At 36.7% G+C, this 23275-nt stretch overlaps 1 protein-coding gene across 3 annotated transcripts in view; it reads left to right on the top strand.

Annotated features, from left to right (window-relative positions):
• The window catches only part of LOC123872319 (broad-complex core protein isoforms 1/2/3/4/5), a 49077-nt gene that overhangs the window by 4735 nt on the left and 21067 nt on the right, over positions 1–23275 (top strand). For all 3 annotated transcript variants that reach the window (XM_045916532.1, XM_045916529.1, XM_045916530.1), the window contains exon 2: positions 16760–16807. The gene's annotated coding sequence lies outside the window, so the exon portion shown is untranslated. The remainder of the gene's footprint in view (positions 1–16759; positions 16808–23275) is intronic.

The following is a 23275-nucleotide window of genomic DNA, read 5'->3' as shown; positions in this document are numbered from 1 at the left end:
TTTCGGATTTTTTCCATTACTTGTGCTATAAGAGCTACCTACGTGCCTTTCATGATTCTAGGTCAACGGGAAGTACCCTATAGGTTTTATTGACAGACACGACAGACGGACAGACAGACAGACAACAGAGTGATCCTATAAGGGTTCCGTTTTTCTTTTTGAGGTACGGAACCCTAAAATAATCGCGGCGACTGTCATTCCGTCTCCTAATCGCGGGCCACGCACGCGCGCCTTTTAATTGCGCCCGCTCCCCCCGGAAAGGGCCCGAGTTTCTGGGGATTAGCATACAGCCTCAGCAGGGGTGCACAGTTTTTAGCGCGCTATTTTTCGCGGCATTTTCGGCGGGGAGGGGAGTGCGTGCGCGCTGCAGTCGGCGACCGCCGGCGAACGCGCGATGTACCTACTCGTAGCGCCAACCAAAACGCGTGTCCCCAGGTGCGGTATGGACAAACTTCTCTAAAACCTGTGCAGTGTTGTGTGTGCTTCAAATTTTGAGAAAAAAAAAATTTTTTTTCGGTGAGTTTTTTTTTATCAAGTGACGCTTGCTAATTTAGGCGATAGCTGGGAGCAAGGTCGTGGCATAGTGATAATATTATTTGCACAAAAAAATTTGTTAGTGCTATGGATAACCTCATTTATAGGACAATGCGTGCCGTTGTAAGATTTCGTGTGCCTATTTTTTCTCGTCTATATAGTATATCAAATACCTACTATAATTGGCAAAATATGTTACACGTGTTTGCATTTTTTATCTCGAATGATAGGATCCACACACTATTCACGGAAAAAATAACACTCCATAATATTATTACGAACGTAAATTGCGTGAAAATATAATTATGTATATGTATAAGTAAGAAATTTAAAAAAATATATCAAAAAATCTACTTCCGGTCAGCTTCGTTTCCTCAAACATCATCTACATAGTTCCCAGTTCTTAACTAGCTTAAAAAAAGTCAAAAAAACGTACCTATTTTCATTTGCCAACTACTTAACTTAACTGTTCGAAACGAGTTAAGTAAATACTTCATGCTTAATCCTGAAGTTGAACTAACAAGCTTGAACTTTTTTCTCCTAATATCACTGAGAGTCCTGAATTTTTCAACAGAATCCAAGTTAAAGTTGAAGAATAAACTTTGAATCAGTTACTTTACTTGTAAATTGTACAAGTAGGAACATTCTATACCACATTTAGAAATAACTTTTAGTGACTAACAATACTCAGTAAAATCATAGGTCTATACTAACTAGCCTATTTGTGTGAGATAACGTCATTGGAAATAACTAGAGAAGAAGTTTCCAGAAAATCACCAAACTTTCTCTGAAAATAATAATAAGCAGAGTACCAAAATATTAAATAATAACATAATATAAAATTTTGGTTTTCACGCTTCAACAAAATTACGTAATTCAGGCATAAAACCCGTTTCTGTGCAAGAGTTTTTCTTAATTATATTAGTACACCGTACTTACGACCTCATGGATTTTGGTCTAAATGCTAAACTGTTCAGCTTCATAGCAGGTTTATTTTTTAAACTTTACCAGATGACTAACTGTAACTAACCGCTTTTAGTTCAAGTTTCAGTCGCCAGTTAGGTAAACTAGCTCAGTTTACTAAAACATTACTCAGTTGGGAAGAAATCATGTGCGTCAAAACGTTATTCATATTTTCTACTCAATTCAAGCTTTAATAATAATCATCAACATCATCGTCTCATATTCAAATCTTTCCATTGATGTGTTCTAAACTTTAATGAAAACTACACTGAAATCCGCTAAGAAGTTTAGAAGATACTAGCTTTTCCTCCCAACTTCATCCGCGTGATATAACTTATAGCCTACTATAGGATGCCCGCGACTTCGTCCGCGTGGATTTAGGTTTTTAAAGATCCCTTGGGAACTGTTTGATTTTCCGGGATAAAAAGTTACCTATGTCAATTACAGGGACGCAAGTTACCTCGGTACCAAATTTCATACAAATCGGTTAAGCGGATGGGTTTTTGGGAATCCCGTGGTAACTCTTTGGTTTTGCGGGATAAAAAGTAGCCTATGTACGTCCCCGGGATATAAGCTAACCCTGTACCTACTAAATTTTATTAGAATCGGTTGAACTGTTGAGCCGTGAAAAGGTAGCAGACAGACAGACAGACACACACACACATACAGCAGTAAAAGAATATCTTGGTTTCGGAGATTACCCCCTACTTATAAACTCACAAACGAACAACTTTTTGCTTAGGTGTTTACGCGAATATATAGACAAAGGAAGATTGCAACTTTGTTTTATACTATTTGGAAAAGAAGAATAAGAGTTTTGTAAGAGTTGTATATGTAGGTACTAACAGGGGGTCCGACGTAAACAAAACACGGGTACATAACACAACCCCCGTTATATGATAAAAAACCAAAAACAGCACCTCTCACCAACGCCGTGAAAACACGTAGACGTTTCAAAAGGAAATAAAAAGAATCTGTCGAGACACGAGAGGTTTGAAAACACAAGGTATTGCCACAGCTAGGCTACCATACAGTTCAGGATACAAAAACATAACATTTTTTAAACCCCGATCCAAAAAGAGGGTGTTATAAGTTTGACGTGTGTATCTGTGTATCTGTGAAATGAATGAACCGATTTTAATTTAGTTTTTTTTTTTTGTTTGGAAGGTGGCTTGATCGAGAGTGTTCTTAGCTATAATCGAAGAAAATCGGTTCAGCCGTTTGAAAGTTATCAGCTCTTTTCTAGTTTTCTTATAGAGGTTTTTCCTATATCGGGGGTTTTTAAATTTTGAGTTATAACAATCTACACTTTAAAATCTAGAGTTCAAAATTAAATTTTGTATATATTTAAAATGCGAAAGTGTTTGTTCGTTGGTTTGTTCTTCAATCACGCCGCAGCGGAAAAACGGATCGACGCGATGTTTGCGCAAAACCCTGAAGCCTATGTCCTTCCTCGGGATGCAAGCCATCTCTGCAGCAAAGAAGAATGGACCAAAAGGTCTTCATTGAGGACACTTCCGAAACTTGTTTACATTTATAAGCCACATTTATTACTTTTTAGGGTTCCGTACCGCAAAAGGAAAAACAGAACCCTTACACTTTGTTGTCTGTCTGTCCGTCCGTCCATCGTGTCTGTCAAGAAGCCTATAGGGCTGAATCCCGTTGTCCTAGAATCATGAAATTTGGCAGGTAGGTAGGTCTTATAGCACAAATACAGGAATAAATCTGAAAACTCCGAATTTGTGGTTACATCATTTAAAAAAAATTAAACTGTTTCAATTTTCAAAATAAGATAACTATACCAAGTGGGGTATCATATGAACGGGCTTTACCTGTACATCCTAAAACAGATTTTTATTTATTTTTATGTATAATAGTTTTTGATTTATCGTGCAAAATGTTAAAAAAAATACCCGAGTACGGAACCCTCAGTGCGCGAGTCTGACTCGCACTTGGCCGGTTTATTTCATATCGCCATCATCATCAACCTTACTGACTAGGGTCTCCTCTCATAATGAGAAGGAGTTTACCACACTGGTCAGATTGGTAAGCTTCATTTTTTTTTCAACTTTTGAGTATACTATCTCTCTCTCTCTCAACTCTCAGGAGAAGAGAACTCTCAGGCGTGCAGGTTTCCTCGCGATGTTTTTCGTCATCGTTAAAGCATGATTTTAATTGCTTGAAATGTACAGAACTCCGAAAAATTAGAGGTACATACCCGATTTAGTGTCCGACTTCCCCTATAGTAAGCGGACGGCTTGAAAGAAAGGCTGTCTACAGGTTTCTTAACCTATCATCTATATAAGTTAAAAATAATCATATTTTTCAAGTGGCTGTTCTGAGGATCAAGGATCTTGTATTTTGCCCATTGTCCTTACATCAAAAGCAAGCAGACAGACAGACAGTTCGCATTTTAGAATTTATTAGTATTATAGCCAAACATTAGGCAGTAATTAAGTATTATATATACAGATTAATAGTCTATTTGCAAACCTATATCAATATTTGCACAAATACTATTTTCCTTAAAAATATGGCAATGACCGACCCAAGGGTACAGTGTCAGTCTAATTAAATTATAATAATAATTAATTAGATTACAGTAATAATGCAGTTTGATCCATACTGCAATACCTACTTATTCAATAGAATAATCTTTTTTTTAATTGAAGATGTTACAATGAAACTTAAAGCTAGCCTTATCTAATTAGTGTACAAATTGGAATGGTACTAATAATACTGGGTGTATTTTCGCGCTTGACAGCCAGGCTGATCCTTTGCTCAAAAAATAAACCAGCCAGAATTATTTTGATGGCCATCGAAATTTTGGGTTTGTAAGATAATTGAAGTAGGCAATGGTGATAAATAAATCACGTAAAGTTAAAACCTACAAAGGTTTCAAACGCGCCCTGGTTTAAGAAGCCCACAACAAATTCAGCCGGGTATTCTTTTTATTGTTACCATTTTATGACTTGAAAGAGCTGATAAAAATAATTTAAACTAGACTGTTTATGAAAAGTAGAAACTCGTTTATGTTAGTGTACAATGACGCACAAGCGTAGGCAAATGTGACTTAAAAAACTTAAAATTCGTACTATTAAACACATAGATATAGCAAAACCAAACTACATGCAACTTTATTTTCACGCGATTGCCCAAAGAGAGAAGCGTAATGTTTTCACGTATTGAGTGTGTCATGTATGTATGTCAGAGTTTCCTTATGCCTTAACATCTTAATGCCTGAACAGATTTGGATGTACGGGTTGTCGTTAGAAACTTTAGTTACATCATCCCGAGTGACACTAGTTATCAATTTTTTGAAAAAAAAAAAAACAATTAGGCGACTGTAAGGCGCCATTTTCAAATGTGAAAAATTTAGCTTTTTACATAGTTCGTTTTTTGGCAGGGTAGTGTTTTCCATTTTTTGTAATTACGTGTTGGAGTTTAATAAATGGTTTTAATAGGTCGTTAATAAGGTATAATTCTATGCCACTAGCTTATGCCCCCAGTTTCGCCTGCGTTAGGTAGGTATATGTAACTTTTTAACTTTAGTGTTTCGTCCCTCAAAGGAAAAAAGGAACCCTTACGGTCTGTTAAGAAAAGGGAATCAAAACCATTTCCGGTTGACCTAGAATCATGAAATTTGGCTGGTAGCAATGTCTTATAGCACAAAAGAAAAAATCCGTAAACCGTGAATTTGTCGTTACATCACAAAAAATTAAAATATTTTCATGAACAAGGTAATTATCCAGTTTACTAAATCATATCATAGATGGTGCCGTCCATAATTAACTTGTAGAGTTGCATATAAAAGTGTTATATCTTTTACGATGGTACGGAATCCTTCGTGTGCGATTCTGACTCGCACTTGACAGGTTTATTTTTATTTTCTTGGGAATTCTACGTTATAGAGAAACCAGAGATTTTGCATGTAGGTTTTCACTTCATGTAGTCTCCCACTAAGAACGGATTTTCACAAAGAATCTATTCGGATGAATCCGGGGCAAGTTAGATACTACTACTACTAATGCAAAAATGTGTCTGTCTGTCTGTCTGTCTACTAGCTTTTCACGGCCCATCCAATAAACCGACTTTGGCGTTTCGTACAGACACAGCTTGCATTCTGGTTATGGACGTAGGCTACCTTTTATCCCGGAAAATCACATAATTCCCTGGGATTTTGAAAAAGCTAAATCCTTAATAATCCATCTAATCCATCCTTACTTACTATATATAGAAATGCGAAAATGTGTCTGTCTGTCTGCTGGCTTTTCACGGCCCAACCGTACAATTTTTTTTGATGAGAACAGAAATAGCTTATATCCCAGGGACGCACATAGTCCGTTCCTGGGATAAATCCGTTCGTTTTAATCCAGGAAATTAATGAATTCCCACGGGATTTTAAAAAACCTAAATCCACGCGGAGAAAGTCGCGGGCATCATCTAGTTAGTATAAAAAATATTGATTATAGTAGACACTTGTGCATCTCACAGTACCTTCACTATCAGACTAGACCAAAACTCAATGACTAAACAGGATACAGCGTGCAAAAAACCACCGCGATTACAGTATTCAATGTTAGTTCAGCTTGCTAAATACACCCAAATATCACTATTATTTACTTTACATTCTATTTATTACTTTAATCCTCATTGCTTCTAGTTATTCCTCATTGCTGGGGGTGTGATCCCTTTCCATCAATAGGGCCTTCGACTGTAGGAATAAAATGATGTGATGTTTTTGTATAGTGGTAGTTTTAGGGGGCTAGAATCCAATTAAATAAAAATCATGATTTTTACCCGTTATCCACAAAGCCACCATGATCCAAACCGCATAGATCGTTCTTTCCTGTGTTGGGGGCAAAACGCAGAGAAACTTTCAGCTTTTATAAAATAACGAAGGTCTGGCTCTCACTGGCTCTTAGTACATAAAGGCAAGTCTTTTATTGTGATTCGTTAAGCTATACAAGGAACCAAAATGTTAATTTGCTGTAATCCGCCAAACCAAAGAAATCTGTATGGTACAACGTGCAGCATGCGACATGCACCGCCCGCCCTCCCACTGGTAAACATGCAGGAAAAGTCAGCCACCAAGCAAACCATACGCACCATTGTTTTGGTTTGATTGGAGCAAATTAAGCTTTTGGTTCCTTGTATATCATGGACTTCCGCAAAATAACGCCTGCTTCTGTAATAGACATTTGTGAAGCTTATCTTGGGTGGTCTTAATGTTTACATCATACTTTTATTTTACAAACTCGAGCGAATCTCTCAATTTTAAACAACTCGGTTAAGCAATCCTAAACAATGAAATACCTCAGGTGAGTTAGTTGCGCAATAATCTCCGGCAATCGGCGACCATCTCAGAAACGATGAAACGAGACGCCTCTGACGGTGGTCTATGGTACCTACAAAAATCGGTCAAGTGCGAGTCGAACTCCCACACGAAGGGTTCCGTACCGAGACAGTTTGGTCTGGTGGGAGGCTTTGGTCGTGGCTACTTACCACCCTACTGACAAAGCCATGTCACCAAGCGATTTAGCGTTCCAGTACGATGACGTAGAGAAACCAAAGGGGCACAGGTTCGATAAAAACTGCTATACACCTTCCAGGTCAGCCCGCTTCCATCTTAGACTGCATCATCACTTACCACCAGGTGAGATTACAGTCAAGGGCTAATTTCTATCTGAATAATAAAAAGATATTTGTTGATCGTGTTGACTTAGAAGCTTGATTTTAATAGATTCAAGGAACCGTAGATATGAGTATCTATTTATTATTTATTTCAACTTAATACCTCGACGTGTTCCTGAGAAAAAGGTTCTTGACATCATCTTGACAGACAAACAAATAGACAACGAAGCGTTCCTAAAAAGGTTCCGTTTTTCTTTTGAGGCGCGGAACCCTAAAAACGAACACTTCATAGAAATTACTATTGTTCATTGACTGAGATTAGCTCTATTTCTTATCATAGGTGTCGGAATCAGCTGGTAGTGCGAATTTTTATCAAATGGATACTTTTTTATCCGACCACAGCAAAGCTAAAAGGAAGGGTTATGTTTTTAGCAGTCTATGTATGTATGTATGTAGGTTTGTGTTTACGTGTGTTCCACCGTAGAGCCTAAACTAGTGAGCCGATTTGGAGATAACCTCCTACGTGTAAACAGCTTACAAACTTTACAAAGGTTGATTATTCAGTGCAATCAAATTCTGAAGGAATTATGAGGAAAGTATTGCAACATTCGTATGAAATTGTTTTCCTTAACATCCTTAGAAATAAAACAATATGTCACACATTATAAATTAGTACAACGGCATTTAAGGGTCAAGTTGGATTCTGAGAACGGTTAAAATTAACCAATTAATTATTTTACTAACCGGAAAGTTGTGTTCGCACTATCTGTACAATAAACCCTAGTTGGAAAGCCTATCAACGAAAAATCATCTCTATAGTTTCAGCAATATAACACACAATAGCTTGCAATGGTTTTGCGCATGGAGTTATTTTGCAAGTGCAATTTTTTGGAAGTAAGACAATTGTTGCAGTGTAAGGTTTTCGGTATTTTGGTTTTGTATGGACATACGTGATTAGTGTAGGGTATTGTTTAGTACCGAACAATTAATATGGGTTAGTAGGAAACCGCTTTTATGCGAGACTAGTTGATGCCCGCGACTTTGTCTGCTTGTTTTAGGTTTTTTTTTAAATCACGTGGGTACTCATTGATTTTTCGGAATAAATTTTTTTTAATTTTCGGACGCAAGCTAATTAGCGATGTTCGGGTTTTTTCTTTTATTTGTGCTGTAAGACATTGTTACCTGCTAAATTTCATGATTCTAAATCAACGGGAAGTAGGTCCCTACTCTTTTTTTTTTATACACAGGAAATGCCTAACGCATACCCTTCCGTCAGGGGAAACCGAGAGGTTATGTGGGGCTTGCACCCACTAAAACCTGTGTTTGTTCCTCAACGGACTGGCGGTTGCGCGGGTATCACTAAGGTAGTATTCACCGCACTCCCGCCAGGTCTTGACCCGCCGCCAAGCGGACGGGTCCCTTCGCTAGGCTGGCTGCTACCAGCTCCGTCTCAGAAGCGCACCCGGAACACGGCGCGCTACCTCCTGACCTGGTTATGTATCGGTTGACGAACGCCCCTTACGCCTACTCTATAAGCGTTGATTACTTTTTGACAGACACTATAGACAAACAGACAACGAATTGATTCTTTAAGGGTTCCTTATTTCCTTTTGAGGCCAAAAAACCTAAAAATACAGACGAAGTCTCAGATAAGCACTAGAGCATACTACAAAAATCAAACAATAAATATAGATTTCCGGCGACGTCCTAACGTTTTTATTATTTAGCTGTTTACATATTCGGTTACATAGATATGTTGATATACAATATGTTTACACCGAGTCGTCCGGGCTACGCGATGTTTTAATATCCAAAATACCTTACTCGACCAACTAACATTCATGTTTTTTTATCTATACTGATTTAAATGATTTTTTTGTTCTTAAAATTGGTCTTTTTAACCCCCGACCCAAAAAGAGGGATGTTATAAGTTTGACGTGTGTATCTCTGTATCTGTCTGTGCCATCGTAGCTCCTAAACTAAGGAACCGATTTTAATTTAGTTTTTTTTTTTAAAGGTGGCTTGATCGAGAGTGTTCTTAGCTATAATCCAAGAAAATCGGTTCAGCCGTTTGAAAGTTATCAGCTCTTTTCTAGTTACTGTAACCTTCACTTGTCGGGGGTGTTATAAATTTTTAATTTACACTTGTCACAAATTTGCCTGAATTATGTTTGCAAAACCTGTATCTCAGGGTTCCCGCTCTTTCTCCTCGGCATTCAAAATAATTAATACTTATTTTAAACAAAAACAAAATTTAGAATACAAAAATTAAAAATACGTGTGTGTGCGTGTGTGAGTGATTGTGTATTGTGTGTGAGTAGTTTAACCCGGCTCTGTAGCTATCGAACATTGAGTACTTACACTTATGGCTTAACCCATTCTCATTGTGAGAGGGGACGCGTACTCAGTAGTGGACTGGTCACGGGTGGATCATGATGATGCTGATGATGAATTAAATAAAGCTTAAATAAACAATTAAAAAGCTGCGATATCCCTTCCATTTTAGACTGCATCTTCACTTGCCACCAGGTGAGCTTGCAGTCAAGGGCTAACTTGTATCTAAATAAAATATAAACAGATAACTTTCATCAGCGCGTTCTTCATACAAACGTAGTTTAGTTCACATTTGAATATCACATATTTTAAACTTGTAGCGTAGTATACGTTATACATACCTACACAATATTACATCGGTTTCCTAAATTTTCGTAAAAATTATTAAAAATCTAACTTAGCCTAAGTACAAGCATCTATCTATGAGTATTCAGCAGCTCTACAAAGCTAACTCGAAGTATGTAATTTAGCAAATTAAAGTAACAATCCAACTATTTGCAATCACATGACGTTGGCCTAAAAACCTCGAGTTTATCTATCGTCTATTCAAATAGAAAAAATAATTTCGACTAGTTTCTATTCCGCATTATCTACAATAATTCGGCACACGTTATCAGCGCGATATTTTCATATTCGCAATCTCGTGCAGTTGATAACTGGCCCTGCCCTAGGTTAGGGATGTGACGTGACGCACTCCATTCTTATCGATGTCGACAACTCGATAAGCGGAAGACAACCCCCTGGTATCGCGTGTAAGATTTATTGATAAATTGATAAATATTTTGTATAGGTCATGTTTATGTAAGGCTTGTAATTTTTAACTCTTCTTTACTCTACTTTATTTTTATAAAAATAGTAAGCAGGCGGGTCACCTGGACAGTGGCATAGGCTTCTTTTTATCTTGGAAAATCAAAGATTTCCCATGAGATTTTTTAAAACCTAAATCCACGCAGATGAAGCCGCGGGCTTCAGAAAGTAATAAATGAATATCAGGACTGAGCCAAAGCGTGGCTTTTTAGTTTGTTAGGGAGCCCTAAATAATTTTAGCGCTAAAAAATGGATTATCGATAAATAGGATACCGCAAACGATCCCATCCCTAGCGACAGTGCAGCCGTTATCGGGTTTTTAATACGTTGTCTAAATATTAGCAGCAAACATAGACGACTCTATCCGCAAAATTTGCTCGGATTCTAAACGCGCTCAATTTTAATTTACGAGTAGGTACAAATGTATGTTTGTGATTGTTTTTTAACCCCCGACCCAAAGAGAGGGGTGTTATAATATAAGTTTGACTTGTGTATCTGTGTATCTGTCTGTGGCATCGTAGCTCCTAAACTAATAAACCGATTTTAATTTAGTTTTTTTTTTTGTTTGAAAGGTGGCTTGATCGAGAGTGTTCTTAGCTATAATCCAAGAAAATTGGTTCAGCCGTTTGAAAGTTATCAGCTCTTTTCTAGTTACTGTAACCTTCACTTGTCGGGGATGTTATAAATTTTTAATTTACACTTGTTCCCCGTTGTAAATTCAAATAGGTACCTACTTTATTACATGTTGGATAGATACAAGCCATACTTGGCGAAAGTCCATGATATTACAAGGAATCACAAGTTTAACCCTAATCCTTACTAATATTATAAATGCGAAAGTAACCCTGTCCGTCTGTGGTTACGCAATCACTTTAAACTACTGAACCGATTTAAATGAAATTTGGTACAGAGTTAGTCTGGAGCCTGAGAAAGAACATCGGCTACTTTTCTATACGAAAAAAGGTATGTAAGGGGTTGAAATAGTTTTAGTAATTTACTTATGCTATTAAACCTACCTACCTAACTTTCACGATTCTATGTCGACGGGAAGTACCCTTTAGGCTTTCTTGACAGACACGATAGACGGACAGACGGACAGACAGACAGACAGACAACGAAATTACTTTTTTCAGTTTGAGTTTGATTGGTGTACCATATGATAGTACCATTGTTTGAGCAAAGAGAAAAACGCTTGTATTTTTACAACAATCCTAAGGCTTCTTACATGCGAAAGACATAACTTGTACCTATATTGAATGAATAGGTATTTAGGACTGTTATCAAGCACAAACGCAAACATAAAACTGTGATAGCCTATGGAATTAATTTTTCGTAATATTTCCATATAATTCTTTCATTTCTTGTAATTTAAACTATTTACGCAGCGCACGCCACGGAAGCTCTCAGATGAGACGATTGTTTTCTTCTTAATCCATATTATTACAATTTTCATAGGGATCTCTAATTTTTTTTAAATAAAATATAGCTTATGTCACTCAAGAATAATGTAGCTTTCTCCTGGTGAAAAAATTTCAAAATCTACTCAATTAAGTTCCAGAGATTATTTCCTACAAATAAACTCACAAACTTACAAACTTTACTTCTTTATAATATAAGTGTAGACGAGACCCAATTTGCATAAAAAATACGATTTTCATAAATAGATTTGAGTTGAACCCGTTAATCACGGTAAGCAATTATCCAAACACTGCAGTATAATAGACTCGATTCGCAATTATTATGAAACCAGCGAATAAATGAACTCAGCGGGTGTCATCTTTTGTTTCACGTGAACTTCCGGCTTTTATAACATAACGATATCATTTTTGTATGACTTTTAGTACTAAATGTTAACTAATATAAGTGTTAATAATATTGATAAGAGCAACCACTGAGTTTTCTCTCTTTCTTTTATTCTCGATAGGAAAGGCATTCCAAACCAGTGGTATATTTTTTGACGATGTAAAAGCACTTGTAAGGGTATCCTTGTAGTACGAAATTTCACCGTGCCGTACTCATATATTTACACTAACATAATTTTTGTATGACAAAATATTCTTAGTTACAAGAAAATTGGCGATCTACGCAACAGGCTAACTAGACACCGTAACAGGCTTTGCGACTCGAACGCTCTGCCTCAGGAGGTCCAAAAGTCGTTTGTGGTGGGTATAATCTTTTATAACAAAATTCCTCAATCAATTTTGGACTTGCCTTTAAACAAGTTCAAAAATCTATTAAAACTATGCTCCTGAGAAAAGCATGTTATACAATCGAAGATTATGTAAATGATAAAAGAGTGTGGATTTGACCTGCAGCTCGCTCCAGCAATGCGCGGGACTTCAATTGCTTTTATACAAGGCATAATATTGTATATCAAATCTTTGAAAAGAGCGACCGCCGAGTTTCTTGCTGGTTCTTCTCGGTAGGAAAGGCATTCCGAACCAGTGGTAGATGCTTTTGACGATTTAAAAGAACTTGTAAAAGTCTATATGAATAAAAATATTTTGAATTTGAATAAGCAGAACATACTTAAATATTGGCGCGAGGTTTACGCACCCACTGATTTTAATTTAATCATCATCCCAACTGTCTAGAGTTGGCAAGAGCCCTTATTTTATCGTGAGAAAGCCAATGCTCGGGTTAAAAACCCTACGCCATGAGGAAGAAATAAATATTTATCTATTCATTTTACATAACTCGGTATTTATATCTAGGTTTAAGAACGGTTATAAAAATAGCATTGACTTTATAGTGAAGAATATTGTGATGTTTTTAAATAGCTAACCTATGTATTTTACAATCATAGGTGTATAAAAGTGGAGTTTTCATAAAATAAATATTATGGTCATCTATTTGACTCTAACATTCCTCCTAATTTTTTTGTTAATGCTCGCACACGAAGGATTCCCTAGGTACCATCATACAAGATATAAAACTTTTTATTTTTGTGATGTATATTGTAACCACAAACTCACGGTTTTCGGATTTTTCCTTGACTTGTGCTAAAAGACATTGTTACCTGCCAAATTTCATGATTCTAGATCAACGTTTAGCTTTTGATTCCCTTGACGGTTCTTTAGAAACTCGACATTCAGACAGACAGACAACTAAGTGATCCTATAATGGTTTCTTTTTTGCTCTGGAAATACGGAATTCTAAAAATTACTAATTTTTTTTTTAATTTGTTTTAAACAACTCAGCGGACCACAAAGTAAGACATGCCTAAATGTAAATAAGTAAATACTTATAGAAAAAAATTAGCACGTGTAGTCATGTAGACTGAAAGGAGTTGCTATTCTAATGAAGCTCTAAAAACGATAACATTTGAACTGACAAGGAAAAAATGAATAACTCTTTGTGGAACTCAAGATAATGCTGTGGCAATTTGTTTACTAGATGCTTGTGTTATGGTGGGTCAGACTGAGCGAACGAGGGCGAGCGCAGGCGAAATGTGAGTTTCGCTGATGGATAGGATTTCCTGTAGGGAACTTGGCTGAATTATCCAGCTATTGTAAACGTTGTCTAGTATCCCAGTAGCGCACTAATTTCAGATCATTTTTTAACACAGAAAAGTTCAAAATTTGTGAAAAGTGTGAAAGCAAATCCTGTCTTATATTATAATGCGAAAGTGTGTATGTTTGTCTGCAAGATTTTCATAGCCCAACTTTTTAATCGATTTTGAGTGATACAGAAATATCCCATGGATGGGCATAGGCTACTTTTTATCCTGGACAATAATCATCGTTCTTATGGGCTTTTTAAAAACCTAAATCCAGGCGGATGAAGTCCCGACGAGATTTTGGTTTCTCAATCTGGCAAGCTTATGGACACCACATGCTTGATCATCTTCACTAATTGTGTCTGAACATCAGTGAATCTGATGTACTTTCCTACTCGCAGTAGCACAGCCGAAAACAAGCAAGCGCTGCGCTTCAACTCATTTGCTTTCGCTGTCATCCACCCCTGTTCGTTCGCTATCGTTCGTTAGCTTTCGTTTGCCTTCTTCGCTTTATCTGTACTCAGCTTTATGTGACTTGTTAGCTTATGGGAGCATCGGCCCTTCACTCCTTCTCATCGCAAGAACTTCTTAGTTGGTACAATAGAAAAAATCTATACATATAAAAGAATAAACTGACTGACTGATATGTTCAGCTTAAACTGGTCTAGAAACTTGTTTTGCATGCTTTTTATTAGTTTAACTTGTTCGTATGTCGTCATTCTATCGTAATTGATTTTTCAGCTACTTCCAATTGTACGATTGTTGAAGTTTTGTACGTGTGGTTTGAATGGAAATAGGTAGATGATTATGGTCTAATTGAGCGTCCTGATGATGGAGGTGGGAGGTGGACATTGGATCTGTCTGATGGCATATGGCAGCACAATGCAATTTGGACTAATTGGAATTTAAAAAAATTATATTGCAGTTCAGACGAGTATATTATATCAGTTAGCTTAGTGGTTAAAATATCGGCCTCCTATAGTCAGGGGGTCCAAGCGTCGATCCCGGGCACGCATTTCTAACTTTCTGGAGTTATGTGTGCGTTTTATTGTGCACTTGCTTTAACAGCGAAGGAAAAAATCGTGAGAAAACCTGCATGCCTGAGAGTTCTCCATAAATTCCGAAAGGTTTGCGAAGTCTGCCAATCCGCTCTTGGCCAGCGTGGTGGACTATGGCCAACCCCTTCTCAGATCCGTACTCAGTAGTGAACCGACGATGGGTGGATCATGATATTCAGTAGTTGATAATTTCATGATAAGCTTACCGAAATCCTTGAAATTGAGTCCATGTATCTATTTACTTTGGCACAAACAAATTAATACATAAAGGGGTCTATGTAACAAAATATCCATTTACCGGTCCCAACTAATACATAATGTACGTGAAAAAGGTACGTGGGTCGTGGAAAACTATATCCAATACGGATCAAAAACGGAGGCGTTAATACATACCTACCCGAGGCCCGGAAACACGTAGGCTGTATACATTAGTTCCGTAAACATCCAGTATATGAGTCGGAAGCGACCAATCGGAATGAAGGTCAAATTTTGAATAGCCAACCGGAGCGATTCGTTTGGAATTCCAACTATGTAGGCTCTATACGAAAGTGAAAGTGGGCCAATAGCGCGTCTAGTTTCTATGTGTGTGTGCCATGTATGCTCGTATGTAAATAGGTTGTGTTTGCATGTGTGTGTTGTGAATGGAGCTTTCCAGGCTTTGTTACGTAAGTTAATGAAGCCACTGTTTTGGAGTTTGTGAGTTAAATGACTTAACCGAATGTCCAAAGTTGTATTTCAATTGCTATGTTGCCGATGAAAAGTTAATTCGGATAATTTATTTCGGGTTAACTATTACATAAGACTTCGTATGCAAATATTGCGAACGATTTGATAAAGGGGTAAAATTTGTAAGTTTGAATGTAGGAGGTAATCTCCGAAACAACTCATCAATTAACACATAGCCGGCTCACTACTAAGCATGGGTCTCCTCTCAGAATTTGATAGGTAGCCATAGTCAACCACGCTGGTCAAGTGTGGATTGGCAGACTTCGTACACCTTTGAGAATTTATGAAGAACTCTCAAGCATGCAGATTCCGTCACAATGTTTATCTTTAACGCTTAAACTATCGCGAGTGATTTGCATTATAAGTATAGTTAGGGCTATACTCAACGTATTTAGTCGACGTAAGCCCGACTACCGCGACGCGCATCGATCTCTGAGTCCCTATGAAAAAGGGCCCGGATGGGTTCGAAACTACTCGGGCTTACTCTGACTAAACACATGAGTATAGCTGTAACAACCTATAACCACATAATTCTGAAAATTTAGAGGTGCGTGCCCGAGATCGAACCCCCAATCTTACGAATAGTAGGTGGACGTCTGTGGACGTCTAAACTACTAGGCTATCACGGCCTATCGATGAAGTAAAGTTTGCAAGTTGGGACGTAGGAGCTAATCTCCGAATCTCCTTATCCGATTTCAAAAATTCTTTCATTGATATAGTACGCGACAGGTCGAGATGGCAATCGGGGTATGAGGGATGCCCGCACACCCGCACGCCACTCGCGTTATCCCGCACCGGGTTAGCGCGGGGGCTGTGCTACAGTAATCTCTTCCTGGCAACCCATACTTAAGAACTTTAGTTTTAGCTTTAAAAGACTTACAAAACTACTAGCCGATGCCCGCGACTTCGCCCGCGTGGATTTAGGTTTTTTGAAATCCCGTGGGAACTCTTTGATTTTCCGGGATAAAAGTAGCCTATGTGCTAATCCAATGTATTATCTATCTCCATTCCACAGCCAAATCCGTCCAGTAGTTTTTGCGAGAAGGAGTAACAAACATACACACACACACACACATACAAACTTTCGCCTTTATAATATTAGTGTGAAGTGTGATAAAGCTGTGAACGGACTTTTTATTAGTTTTAGCTTTAAAACATGTACAAAACCTTAAAGCTCTGACATGGAAAATTATTTTTGTTTCAGATTTAACTCAAAAAGGTTGCAGTTAAGAGGGCAGTTGCAATCGCTAGGGTAAGTACAAAAAATTTAAACTTTTAAATACACGTTTTTTTCATTAGCCTTCCTACTACCTAGCAATTAACTTATGACTGATTACATACGGAGGTGGGCAGACGAAATAAAACGAATCTGTGAAATCCGCTGGACTCGCCAAGACCATGGCGTGTGGAAGTCCATACTATCCATACTAATATAATAAATACGAAAGTGTTTCTGTCTGTCTGTCTGTCTGCTAGCTTTTCACCGACTTTTTAACCGATTTTAATGAAATATGGTAAAGAGTTAGCTTACATCCCGGGGAAGGACATAGGCTACTTTATATCCCGGAAAATCAAAGAGTTCCCATGGGATTAAAGGCCATCCGTTTAACCTATTTATATTAAAGGTAGTATTTGGGCTTGCGTCCCAGAAATTGACATAGGCAAATTTCATTCCGGAAAAGCAAAGAGTTCCCATGAGATTTTAAAAAACCTTAATCCGCGGACCAAGTCGCGGGCATCATCTAGTAGGAAATATTTTGAAAGCTGCATTTAAATCTGAGGGACGTGTGGGCCTGGTCAAGTTACGACGAGGCATTATCAGTCTCAGTACCTAAGCAACATTGACCCTAACCGTTAACTGGATGGGTGACCAACTTAGGTATAGCATAGGTATAAATATAGATATAACAACTTGTACATGGTTTGGTAAAATTAGTCACATTAGAAAAGAAAGAAATATTTTTGAAAATGGAAATCAAAAAGGGGTTGAAAGTTTGCATAAACCCCCGTCATTTTTCAAGTTACGTCTTTTAGATTTGGGTTTTCGGTTATAATTTATAAATGAAGGAATAAGCACCTGTTTCAGGATTTTTGGAAATATCACCTCTATCGATTTTCAAAAACTCCATTCGAGCGAAACTGGCGCGGGTATTTTTAATTAGGTCTTAATTAGTGCATATAGGTATATTTACATTTTAATGTCAACTTCAATCAATAGATACGGTTTTAAAAACCTATTATAACACAAAGCAATAATTAAGTCGATTTTTGATAACAAGTAGGTAGGTCGTGACACTGAGCTCTGACACTAAGCTAGATAAAGCCTAAGTTTTTAGTTCTTTCAGAGATAACGACACTTTATTATATTATAGTTTCGTTATTTATTAAACAGTTACAATTTTTATAATAGGTACATAATTGACGCAACCGATATTTTTAGAGATATAAAAAATTGCCTTAGCGTGCTAAAATAGATAAATTCTTGATAAAACAATTTTGTAAGGTTCCGTACGTCGGAATCCTCATAGGATCACTGGGTCTATCCATCTGTCACCCAATTTGCTCCTAATTTAGTGAACCGATATTTCTGTGGCCCAAACACGAACATGTAACCTAAATAAATAAATTTTGAATATGGAGGTTACTTATGTGGGGACAAATCGCACACCGAGGGTTCTGTACTCGGTTATTTTTTCGACATTTTGCACGATAAATTAAAAACTGTTATGCATAAAAATAAATAAAATCTGTTTTAGAATGTACAGGTAAAGCCCTTTCATATGATACCTCACTTGGTATAGTTATCTTACTTTGAAAATTTTAACACATTTTAATGTTTTCGGATTTATTCCTTTACTTGTGCTTTTAAATCTACCTACCTGCCAAATTTCTAGGTCAACGGGAAGTACCCTATAGATTTTCTTGTCAGACACGACGGACGGACAGACTTACAGAAAGACGGTCAACAAAGTGATCCTATAAGGGTTCCGTTTTTCCTTTTGAGGTACGGAACCCTAAAAAATGCAAACTGTGTACTCTTTTTTCCTTCCACATGCATATTATTTAGGTAGGTATTGAAATCGGTATACAAGGAAAAAATTGAGTAAATAGAAGTATACTTATTAAATGATGATAGAGGAGAACATTTTTTATACATACACCGAGTAGATATTATAAGGTACAATAAAACAATAGACCAAAAGCTAGCAATCTTATTACCTATTTATTTCTACACTAAACCCCATTTAAATATTACCATAATTACACATTATTCACACACCATCTGTGCAATTTGAAAAAAACCTTGGAAATTACATTACATATTTGTTTTTCTAGACAAGGTAACGACAGAATGTAACCTATATTTAAGTAATATTTTAATATGAATAGATAAGTTTTAAGATCCGAAATGAGGAGATCCGCAGGAGAACCAAGGTCACTGACATAGCCCGAACTATTAGCAAGCTGAAGTGGCAGTGGGCAGGCCATGCTTGGCGTAGAGGCGATGGCCGTTGGAGCTGGAAAGTCCTTGAGTGGAGACCGCGTTTAAGCAAGCGTAGTGTGGGACGCCCTCCAGCACGATGGACCGATGATATTAAGCTGCTGGCGGGAAGTGGCTGGATGAGGAAGGCTGAGGACCGGGTGTGGTGGCGCTCTTAAGGGGAAGGCCTATGTCCAGCAGTGGACGTCCACAGCCTGATGATGTTGAGATAAATTTTAAAATAAATGGTGTAACTTAAATGACAATCAGTGTGTAACCTATCGATTACTTGGAAATAGTTAAAGACTTGGAGAGTAACTTTTTATCCCGGAAAATCCAAATCCGGAGTTCCAACGGGACTTTCTTAAGACCTAAACCCACGTGGATATCTATAAGTCAGTTGATCTATAAACAGCTGCTAAGGGTCTATAGGGCGTACCTACATATTTTAACTTTCCTCACCTCAGATGCTCTGACATAAACCCTCGTCTCGTTTTAACCCTAAGTAAAGCCTACGCTATACCTATGTAGATTTCAGCCTAAGAATTATTTCACGTTTAAGTAACTCTGTCTTATTTCAACTCTGAGTAAAGTTTGAGCTAGTCAAAGTATGCTCTAAAGGTCTCGAAAAAAATGTGAAATCCAAAACTAAAGGGGCTTAATTGTATATGCCTATGTCATACTCAGTTTCTCAATATAATAAATAAGTATGTTTGGAGAGATTATGTAAGAATCAACATTTACAAAATTTATAATATAGCACACTATCGAACCATTTTTATAGCACTAGAAACGTTCTGAAACCTAAACTATACAACCGATAAGATATCAGGTAGCCTAGGTCTGTGATAAACGCTAAATTTACAAAAAAAAACGCGATAACAGCCGGCTATCGTCGGTATGATGCGCTCGGTTCTAATTCATTTATTAACAAAATATATACATAGGTACCGATACCTATCCTACCCATGTTATAATTTTAAATAAACAAATACGTAACATAATGCGGACAAAATCCATACATATCATGTATGTGGATGATAACTTACCAAGTGCATTCGTAAGCTAAACGCAAGTATGTAATTAACTGATTATATTAAAACTTAACAAGCTAAACACACACACACACACTAAAAATGTTTAAAACCAATCAAAGATTACTACAACTACTAAGTTCATGTAACTTTGATTAAAGAACTTCTAAAAGATGTGGCATTCATTTAGATATCAATGCTTTTATCGGCGAAGCTTATACCTTACTTCCTTGATACCTAGATAAACTTGGCTCCTTTTTATTTATGTTTAAGTACATATAACGAGCAGGCGGGTCACCTGATTTTAAGTGATCACCACCGGCCATGAACATTTGCAGCACCAGAGGAACCGCCAATGCGTTACCAGCTTTTCAGGAACAGGAAGGATATCTACTTACATTTTTTGTGGAAACTCAAATTAGTTAAGACTAAAATACTCAAGGTTCTAACAAATTATTATTTATCTATTTAATTTATCAATGCACTTGCAAGTTCTACAGAGTAATCTAATTTGGATATGATTGATAAAGGCAGCTGTCATTGCTTTGATAATAGAACTAATGCGCTAATCACCGTAGTTTCTAAATTTTATCGACATCAATATATCGATAAGAAATAGCGTCAAGCGAGAACCGGATAGAGTTACGAAATCGATAAACTAGATTCGTAATCTTTTGTAGGCTAAATGGGAATAAATAATAGGGAATCTTGCCTAGAAAGAAGAAAGAAAGAAGAAAATAATGATTATTATCATCATCATGAATCATGATCAACCCATCGCCGGCCTACTACTGAGCACAGTATTTTAATTTAGTTTTTTTTTTTTTTGTTTGAAAGATGGCTTGATCGAGAGTGTTTTTAGCTATCATCCAAGAAAATCGGTTCAGCCGTCTGAAAGTTATCAGCTTTTTTCTAGTTACTGTAACCTTCACTTGTCAAGGGTGTTATAAATTTTTAATTTACACTTGTTGGATGATTTGTGTTGTCGTCAACAATGGCCTTGGATGTTATGATTTGATTTAACGATGCAGATCCCTAATATTTTGCTATCTAGTAAATAATATATCTAGTAGGTAGGTATAATGCACATGATAATGCATGTGTTATATAATTTATCGTGTCTATGCGAGATAGTGCTGATATAGAGTTTTCAACTTAAAAATATTAGCGTCAATTCAATTTTTGCGTTATTTCCACTTATCATAGAATTTTTATCTTTTTATTTTATTTTAGGTACTTACCCAAACGGAAAGGTTGTTAGTAGTTAGGTATCATAGATAAAATGGTCAATTCAATTGTAATTAACTTGGTTTAGATCGTAGATTTGGGAAAACCTGTTTGTTACTTTAGGTACCTATAAAATATTTCCGCACCAAATTGAGAACCTGAGAACCTAATCTTTTTTAAGTTTTTGTAAGTCCAAATTAAGTCCAAATACAAAGTTACTTCTACATAACATTATTCTCATCATGTCCAGTTATTAAGTAACCAAAAAAGTACATTTTTTTCTCATCACACTTAATATTATAAAGGCGAAAGTTTGTGTGTGTGTGTGTGTGTTTGTTACTCCTTCACGCAAAAACCACTGGACGGATTTGGCTGAAATTCAGAATGAAGATAGATAATATCCTGGATTAGCACATAGGCTACTTTTTATCCCGGAAAATCAAAGAGTTCCCACGGGATTTCGAAAAACCTAAATCCACGAAGTCGCGGGCATCAGCTAGTACCTAATATATTTTATAAGTAAGTACTTAAGTTACCTACTGTTAACTTTTAATTTTCTTCCAGTAGGTAGGTAGATTCTTTATTTTATAGGCATTCAACAATTTGTTTTACAATCAAGGGCGCTTTTATCTGAATAATAAAATTTTAAAAACCTTTTTTTTTGAGTTTGAGAAAACTTATTTTTCATTCACTTATCTTTGCAGTTCACGTTATTTTTCTTTTCAGTTATTTCCAAGTTTAAATCGCAAACTGTACCTACCCCTTTACATATTACGCAAAAATCCATTCTTTGGGTTCTCAGTTACTTGAAGTAAGTAGATACCTTATCTAACGAATTTTATTGATATGCTAATTTAAATACTAAGCTATGAGTAATAGGTACGAAATATTATCCTAGGTATGGAGGTCTTTTGTAAATTATTTGTACATAATGTAAATTGTCACCCAAACCCTTTATCGAAGTGACAAATATACAAAAAGTCTTTGATTCACTCACAAAGATGGATAGTTGTTTTTTAAATAGGCCAAAACGGACATTTTAGTCAGGATTCGTGTATTATGTATGGTATAAGTTTTAAGAAATGGATTGAATAAAATAAAAACATTTTATTTAAAACACGTTTCAAACGATCTAATAAAAATTAAACAGATCGATAAATGAAATCATAAGAAACATAACTATAAATATGTACCCGCAATGCAGGATTACATCAAACATTGTATTCTTTTTCTTTAAATAAACATTTTCATTTACTTTTTTCATTTGTAATTATCGAAAATATAAGTTAAAAAACTATACTAACTAATAAGTTTATTTATTTAAGTAAGACTAAAAGATTTTAACAATAACTAATCAGCCACAATGGACAATCTAAACTAGTGGATTTACAAACTTGGAAGTTGGCATGTAGAGTCTTTCTATAAGACATATACATAGTGTATTATGTATACACTATTTTTTGAGACGTTGCTTAAAATAGATAAATCCGTGCATCGAGGGACCAAGTCGCGCGAATCAGGTAGTTTAAGAATAAATAAAAATCGCTCCTGTTATGAATTAGGCCAGCATACAAAGGGAGTAGGTCTTTTCATAGAGATAAAGGCTGAATGGCAAAGGATTTGCCGCGTGGTGTGACGGCCTCTTGTTCAGAGGTGGGAATTTACAAATGGCGACATTCGTATGATAATTGCTAGACTTGGGGTGGGTTCTGTGTTTCTAGACTACTCCTGTGGATAAACGACTTTAATATGAAAACGGTTTTAGGGTTCCGTACGCAAGGTGTGCCAAACGGGACTCTATTACTAAGCCTCCTCTCCTCCTTAAGGAGTGAATTTTCAAAAATCCGCAATGCTCACATAAACTAAGGATTTTTTGAAAATTCATCCCCTAAGGTGAGGTGTTGGTGGTAACTGGTACCCTAGTGGATAATACGTCGGCCTCTTGTTCAAGGGGTTGGGAGTTCGATACGCACCCCTT

Source organism: Maniola jurtina, chromosome 15 (genome assembly GCF_905333055.1).
Source record: "Maniola jurtina chromosome 15, ilManJurt1.1, whole genome shotgun sequence".
Lineage (NCBI taxonomy): Eukaryota > Metazoa > Arthropoda > Insecta > Lepidoptera > Nymphalidae > Maniola > Maniola jurtina.
This window is presented reverse-complemented; position numbering and strand designations above follow the sequence as displayed.